Source organism: Cyclopterus lumpus, chromosome 24, assembly GCF_009769545.1.
Source record: "Cyclopterus lumpus isolate fCycLum1 chromosome 24, fCycLum1.pri, whole genome shotgun sequence".
NCBI lineage: Eukaryota > Metazoa > Chordata > Actinopteri > Perciformes > Cyclopteridae > Cyclopterus > Cyclopterus lumpus.
Window position 1 is genome coordinate 12,493,082 of NC_046989.1, and position 9,133 is coordinate 12,502,214.

A 9,133-nucleotide genomic window follows, 5' to 3' on the forward strand; every position below is an offset into this window, starting at 1 on the left:
CATTTAGTGGGAGATGTGGCACAGAGCTCGGTTTTCATCTGACTTGCTGACTTTACAACTAAAGGGTTTATTTTTCTCTTCGAAGGCGATTTAGCATACTTGGTCCGTATGCGAGGGATATAAGCACAGGTTGCAATGATAGGTCATGAACATGCGTGTCAAAAGTAAACGTAGTCGTTATTTATAATGCATTTTATAACGGTTTGCCGACTTGCTGTACTTAAAATCCCCCCCTCCGTCCACCGAATGGATCCGTCCACACTCACTGCTTCCATCGTAGAAACAGTCGCAGCAAGGTCCTGTGGAAAATTATCACAGGAGACTATTATTAGCACATTATCTAAAATAGACGGTTCACATTTATGGGAAAATCTTGATACTAAAAGGAAAACTCTGCTAATGCACCTAATATACTCATTTCAATGCGAAACCTCACAAAACAGCAGTTATATAATCCCATTTTGATTGAACTATTTTAGTATTTACAATTTATATGACATCCTATGAGCAAAAATTGGATTGACATACTCCTATTATAAAGAATACCCCCCCAGAGAAAAGATAAATATACAGGAGTTGGAGGAGCTCAATTGTGGATATCATGACTCCTTGGTGTACAATCTTTTTTAATTACAACCTACAAACACCTCAGCATCATCATGAGCTCTGAATAATAAATGTATTTCATCCATAACACGTCCATCTAATGTTGTGTAACAAGCTGCACTGGAAAGTATTAGTATTACAAAACATTACATATTAAAAAACATTTTAAAAAAAAGGTTACAACCTAATTACATCTTTGTCCAGACTTCTCTCTTAGCTTCACTGAAGATGTGCACTCGTCCATCAGTGCCCATGACAGTAACCTCTCTTGTGTAGGCTAAAGTGACACTGCAAACAGGACGGTGTGTATGTCAGCATTTCATTGAGTGGATAAATAATTAACTGTGTGTATGTATGTGTGTGTGTGTGTGAGTGTGTGTGTGTGTGTGTGTGTGTGTGTGTCTTCCTGAAGCCTGACACCTGTTTCTATAAGCACATGGAGCACACGTTTATCTCTACCTAAGAGTGAGTACAATACAGTGGTGGTGGGGAGGGGGAGGTGGGAGTGGTTGAGGCAGTGATAAAGTAGTCTGAGGCTGCTTTTGTTTCTATTGCCAATTTGTAACGTAATACTGTCATCAGCCTGTCGTTGCTGGAGTAATGCAGATCAAACACATTGTTGTGACTTTATTTGAAAAAAAGGATCTCTTTTTATTGGGGAGAATTCCCCATATAAAAATAAGAACATCGCTTTTCATGAAGCCAGTCAAACCACTTGTAATTGTATCTTTAAATTGAGTGAGCAAGGATTCAAAAAACATCACACAAGGAACGCTGCTGGGATTGAACATGAGACTAATAACTAATAACGTAGCAAAACTGTATTGACAGTGACAATTTCTGTGTTGCTCTGCAGAAACATAATGCTCCACTAGAGGCCACTGACAGCCCTCCGCTCTGCTGCTACTGCACTGCTGTTGGCTGTTAGGTTGATAGATGGGTCCTAAAGCTTACTCAGCTGACGGGTGAGTTGTATTAGACCAGACAGGCCTGTAACTTTGTCGTAAGGGTGTTCACATGCACAGAGTCTCCTTCTAGCTAATTGGTAGAGTATTCTGACTGTGGATGTAGTGGTGCCATGTTGCCTCATTTCTCTTTACTGGTAGTTTTGATAGATCATGACAATATATCGCCACAAAAAACATATATTGCTCTTTTTTATCCACACAGATATGTTCATGCAAACACAAACACATAAACATACAACCACATACACACAAATGCAGGATTCATGTTTTCTAAAATGTTTTTTTTTTCTTTTGCTCTCAAACTAAAAGATTGGACAACACAAATCAGCTCGATGCTGGTCATTTATTTGCTAACAAAAGTAGATCCATTACCTACAAACAAACTCAGAACTAGAACTCTCTTCCACCTTATGTTTCATGGATTGTGGAAATCTGGATCGTGGTCCATGCCTACTACTAATTATTCATACATTTCTGTCATATTCATTGAATGTGTTGTAACACTGTTCATTCTGTACACATGACATCTGTTGCTTCTGTCCATCCGGGGTGAGGGATCCTCCTCTGTTGCTCTCCTGAAGGTTTCTTCCCTTTTTTCCTTGTGAAAGGTTATTTTTGGGGAGTTTTTCCTGATCCGATGTGAGGTCCTGGGACAGGGATGTCGTATGTGTACAGATTGTAAAGCCCTCTGAGGAAAATTTATTATTTGTGATTTTGGGCTATACAAAATAAACTGAATTGAATTGAACTCAGTAGAGTGCAGATTTCCACCAGGAGTGTCTGCAGCGACCACTGCTGCAATGTTTGATTAAGCAGAATGCGAGATTAGCCGTGGACAGACACAGAGGTAAAAATTCACGCAAATCACATTTAGATCATAATGGGACAATGCAACCCGGAGCAATATCTTTATCCTTAAGTCGGAGTTTGTCTTACTTTTCGGCAGATTAGCAGGTCTATCTGCACCACTTATGTGTAGGCAGGTGAAACTTGATAAGACACCAGACACAACACTATCTTCAGGGATCTTTATTTCTCGACTACTCTTAAGGAATTAAGAGTAGTATTAAATTAATTTCGAATGTTCAATTTAGAATAGATTCAACAAAGATGGTCCAGTACATTTACACTGTGCACATATAATCTCACTTGAAAACCTAACTAACTCAAAGTGCAAATAATCTGTGTATAATTCAAGTGCATACATTCAGTGCATAAATACAGTGCAAAAATAACTGTAGAGGTAGTTCTTTACGTTTTATCTTGGTGCTAGCTTAAATGCACATGCGGTGGCTACAGACACTCATCCCATACAGCAACGGAAAACAACCAACCCGTCACCAGCTCGTCACTTGATACAGCGGAGTTTACTTCCTTCTTCGCTCTTTGCTACTGGCTTCCTCTAAAGTACAGTGCCCTCTAGTGGCTTTAGTGGGTGACAACCTCTTTCCCACTAGGTTACATATGCAAGAAAATTACAATAATTTCAGACTCCGGATTTTTTTTCTGGTGACTTGACTACTACTGTGTTGTAATGGATGACCCTGCACGGTGTCATACTGTTCTGATGGCAATCGATTAGATTGAGTGAAGTTCAAGTGTTGCAATGTAGTGTTGAATTTCTTCATAAAATAACTTGTTGAACCTCTGTCCTCCATGGAACACATGTACATGTATTACCTTTCACATGATCAGTGAAGAGCAGTCACTGCAGCTGCAGACGCTCCTCACATATTGATCAGCCTGTCTTTACATTAAACAGAGTGAGGGGCAATGGCCGCCTGAATGCTCTTCTGTCAATATTAAGGGAACACGTGTTACTGAAATCAAGGTTTAACTCGATTGAGGCAGAATTCAAATCTCTTCATTACTACAGGTTTACCCGGTGGTCAGACACACAACTCCAGATACATGTTGCTTCTCATCTGCTGGATGTGTAAATATGCAACGGTTCACCAATATGTTTGCCATATCCATAAAAGAATTTATAATATGTCAATATAATGTTTGCAGCTGGTTCTCGCTCAAATAGTATTCAAATTGGACTTTGTCCCAATTTGCTGGAGTAACAACTTTAACAAAGTTGGCAGCGCTGTTGCGCTTATAAATAACGCCCATTTATTATCTCTTGTGTTAGCGGCCATGACCTCATACATTTTTAGCTGTGACCAACAGTCATTCGATGGCATTCACATTTTAATTATTGTCATCAACAGGTTTTGTATAATCAAAGCTATTTCCATCTTCATTTTGTCTTCACATGTTGACCAAGATGTCAACTCTGTTAGTGGAGAAACTGTGCCGTTAGATAGATGCTATCAGACATTTTGATGATATTCTTGTTTGTTTATGACAATTGTGTACAGCGACAGCTCAAAATAGTTTATTATTATTACCGATAAGCTACATGTGCTGTAGAACCTGCAGCTGGCTTATCATATTTGCGCTACTTTGCTCTACACTGAGTTTTGTTGAAAGTGGCAATGCTGAGTAGACTTTCCTAGATGTAGAAGTTTCTAGATGTAGATTACAAACTCTGCTGTGCTTGTCCCCTTTAGGCCCTCATGATTATATGTGTCGTAAATATATTATTTTAAGAATCCTGTGTTTGTCTAAGATTATTCAGGTTAGTATTTTTTGTCCGAATGCTCATCTCTTATGACCTCAAGATATAATATCATGTCAATTCATCACATGGTACCCAGCTGATGTAACCAAATTATTTTGGTGATCTGATCAACTTTCCTCTAGGTTGACATTTCAGTTTTGTACTAATATATCTCAACAACCATTGCATTTTTTACAGTCCTCAGAACACTAATTAGAATAATTTTTGAGCCTTCATCTAGCGGCATCATCAGGTCCAAATTTCAGATCGTCCAATAGTTTGGTTTATGACCACCTACCTGCACAACAATAATGACATTCTCATTTGTATTTATAGCTAAGAATGCTTACACAAACTAATATGGTGAACACGATAACCATTAGGCTATACCTGCTAAATTATACCTGCATGTTAGCATTGCCATTGAGAGCATGTTAGCATGCTGATGTTAGCGTTTACCTTTGAGCGGACGTATGAAGGTGAGGTCTCACTTTCTTTGTTGCAGTGATGAATTATGCTTCCTGGTAAAGCTAAAGCTTCTGTTGTAAAGGCTAGTGTTTGTGTGCATCTGTGTTTGTTAATGAATAAGATTATCATTTACACTTCATGCCATACCAAAAAAAAATACACATAAATGTGCCGGACATATTTATGTTTGCGTGTAGAAAACATGTTTTTATATTTTCATACCTACATAGTTGCTGTAGCAGCATCCAGTTCATCAGGTCTTCATAAAGTAGAACAAAGGTTACATTCAACAGAATTCTTTCACTCAAAGTCCATTGACAATGTCTTTGTGTGTGTGTGTGTGTGTACATGTATGAGTATATGTGTCTATTGGAAAGAAGCCAAATGTGCAATGTCTATGATGTAATGTTCAGGCATAGTATACTGCATATTCTGTACAGGTGGAGTACGGGGTGTGTGTCCTGCAGTCAATCGGAAAGGGACTTTCAACTAGGAGGGTGGCTAATTTTTTTGTGCGTGTGTGTGTGTGTGTGTATGTGTGTGTGTGCGTGTGTTTGTGTGTTTCTTTGTGTGTGTCTGTCTATGTGTCTGTCTGTGTGTGTGTGTGTCTAGGCAGGTTCTGTGTTGGCAAGAAACGTTTCATTACTTCTGAACTCATCTGAAATGCGAGTAAATGTAAAACTTTATTCACATTTTGAAAATCTAAAGTTTATGTTTGCATGCTATAAACAATGGTTTTGGGATGGAAATAAAGATTTCTAATGCATTTACCTTTTGTTATAAATATATATATATATATATATATATATATATATATATATATACTGAAGACCATAAAACCACCTATGATTTATTGATCAAATGTGTTGTGCATATTAATGAGTGTGTACTATATTCAGTGCTTTCTTTTGTGATTTTCTTAAATGCAATCAAATAAATAGCTGTGCAACATAAGGTACTCTAACGCAATACTTACTCAATTTGTTTTTAACAAAAATCTTAATATTTAAACATAAAGATCTTTATGCTGATAATGAAAATATTGAACCACTGTTGTGCATGTGAAACGTTCACGTATGTGTGCAAGTATGCATTATCTATGCTGCGTGTTAGGTGATAAACTTTGATCTGTCTTAAAGAATATGGTTCTATCGGTGAAGTTTGATCAGGTTTGGTCTTAAGGGCTATCTGTCAGTTACAGATAAAGCAAAAGAACAATATCACTCTGAGGAACACGGTGGTTTACGACACAGCGATAGCCTGTGCATGACTTCATTGTGTCTGGACTTTCAGCCAATGTTTGTTGAACCAGATTTACTTATACTTTAGGTCAGTAAACTCTCAGAGAATATACTGCACGCTGTATTATGCAGTAAGCAGTAATGCAGATTAGTGTTTTGTTCTCTTTTTGCATTCATGATGGAGGAGACAGTACATGTGAAGATCAAGTTGACGTTGCATAAAACATCTATTCCTTAAGGTAATAACATAGGCATACAAAATTAACGTACATTTACATCCAACCTCCATTTAAACCTCCTATGGTTCTAATTATAATTTAACTTCCCATCCATCTGTTTGACCGCACACCCCCCCCCCCCCCCCCCCCCCCCCCCCCCCCTGCAGCGCCTGAGGTCTTAGTTCCCTTGATTCATAAAATTATAATTCGATCTTATGTAATTATTATTTCCTTTTTTTGTTTTTATTTCCATTAAATATCGATACATGAATTAATATGTTAATGCTTTTACTAAAATTATACAGATTGTATTTTAAAATACAGGACTGCATTTGAACCAATACATAATCAATACACATGAATATAACATAGTGGTCGACAACAATGTTGATTTTTTGAGAATAAAGAGAATATCTAAATCTATAGAGAATATATGATCATGTATGGCTTATATATTACAACCTTGTGTTGTGCACAATTTCAAGTGAGACAGACTCGTGAAAACAGAGTTAGATTAAATAATCTATATTGTTGTTGCAGCACAACCTACAAGTGGAATGCCATCACGTTTAGCAGAGTAGCACAGAGTTGTTTGTACATTTGTTCCCAAAATGTTGTTCAATAGCATAATGTACTCAAGTGTTGCTCTCGTTTCATTGCTGCATTTTTGTTTTTTTGCCATCCAGCAACATTCGGTTTCAAGAAAGAGACAGAAGTGTATCATCTTTGTATGTTCTGTTTTAGATACATAGAGACCCAATATTTGTATTTTCAAATAGAGTAAAATAGGGCCTATGGAGCTCTTTGTCTCTCCACAGGAGATTCATACAGAAGAATGTTGCCTTATTCATGCTACCGATGACAATGTTTTTACAATCATATTAGTAGTTTTCTCTTTCCAGATGTTTCACAAGTATTTTTGGCATTTCTTTATGGATAGAGACAGTAGAGACAGACATGGGGAGAGACAGAGGAATAATGTGTTTTGCTGTTTTTTCGCATTTGAACATCAAACCTAAGGCACAAAGTGCAAATCCCTATCAGGTAAGCAATGTGCCAGGAGCATTTGGCTGGATACACTCCGCAAAACTGGAACAGGGTGGTGCGAGAGGGATTATATGTTATATGTTGTATGATAGTGAGCATGGCCAATCACATCTGCTTCTCTCGTCCCGTTTAAAAGTGTCGCCCTGCCCACAACTACATGTTTATAATTATTCCTTTAAATAAAATCTTTTTTGAAGTCGAATTTAATTGTTTCTGATAATGTTGAAGTTTTATGTAATAAAAAACTGAATTTCCTCACATTTTGAGAAGTTATTGTGTTATTGTACGGTCTTGATTAAATAAAATATAATAAATGCAATGTCCATTCTAACTGTAATTTGAAGGCCTACAGGATTTATAGGTTGGCAAAAATAAGCATGTGTGACCCAATTGAACCCTTTTTACTATCTTGTTTGAAGAAGCAGCATTCAGAGCTTATGTGATGAGTTCAGCACAACAATCCATACTGTGCGGTTGCAAAATGTGATTAAGGAGACAACAGATAACCAGCAAAGCATGCAGCTGATAACATCTGCACTGCTGCATCTCTTTCTAACTTTCATGAGTTAAAGTTATCATGCACTTTCAGGGGTCTTTATGTACTTTTCAGACAACTTAACAGGAAATAGATAAATAATAAGGTTGAATGGCAGTTATAAAATATAGCCAGTGCTGTCAGTGGATTAAACAGTTGACCTTTATGACGATTGATTAGGCAAGAGGGCCTCAGTTGCCCTGCTGGGGGCCTGCACATGTCTGTCTCCTGTGATGTGCGTCACAGAGTTTAGAATCACTCTCACAGGCCTCAACAGGTATGCGCCATTTTATAATTTCTTTTGACTAAAATGAACAAGATTAAAATGTATGTGATCAGCTCACTTTAGGTAGTGTGTTTCTTCACTGACTTCTGTTACTATATACAGATTATATATATATATATATATATATATATATATATATATATATATATATATATATATATATATATATATATATATATATAGCTAGAATTTGACCTGGCACTAAAACAGATACCACATCACCCACGTCTTAACATATCTATGCTGGGATACGCTGAGATAATCATCAAAGATCTTTTTGGTTGTTCCACTGGCCAGCCACAGGACTACAGCTGATTGTGCGTCCACTAAAGGGGCACCTGTTCTTTGGATCAAACTGCATGTGGAAATTAGGCTTGCAAAATGTTTTAATTTTCTTTTCAATCCCTACCAGAAATGCACTTTTAAAACAGGCTTTTATGTGATCGCTCCCTTTTTGCTCTTTTAAGTTTGGTAAAGTTTTGATCATAATTGTATCCCTGTTTAGTTGTATCTGTCTACCCTGTTATTGTTGCTGCTTTTGGGTTTTGCTGCTTAGTAAATATTGTTTACAAAAAAGTGCTCGGTATAAGCAAGTTATTATTTTTATTATTATATTTTTCATTTGCAGTTATTGCAAAATTGTAACATCACACACTTAGTGGAGTTAGGTTGTAAGTGATGGAGTGATGAACACTGTGAACGAGATACTTCTGTATTTTTTAATGCATACATGTCTTTCGAAAAAAATCTAACATACTGAAATAAAGCATCAGCCACAAGTATAAAGATACTAAAGCTCCCTTTGGACTCTCTCTGTGTACATGACTGTCAGTGTAAACACTGTCAGTATCTGATAAACATTTTTAAGGTCCTGATGGAGATATATTGCACCATAGCATTACACAACGTTGTCTAAAATAAACCGAACAAAAAAAAACTTCAAACAATTTTTTTTAAATACTCTGGCAACATTCAAGGTTATTGCTGTTTATTTAGTGCATTTGCTGTACCTGCCCTCCTCCCATATCAAACTACACGTAAACATGTTCATCTTTGTAGATCAAAGGTCGTCATCCAAATTATATTGATGTTTGGCAAAAAGAAAATTTCATTTTGGCGTGTGGCATTGGAAGCAGAACAACAAGCATCTAACTCT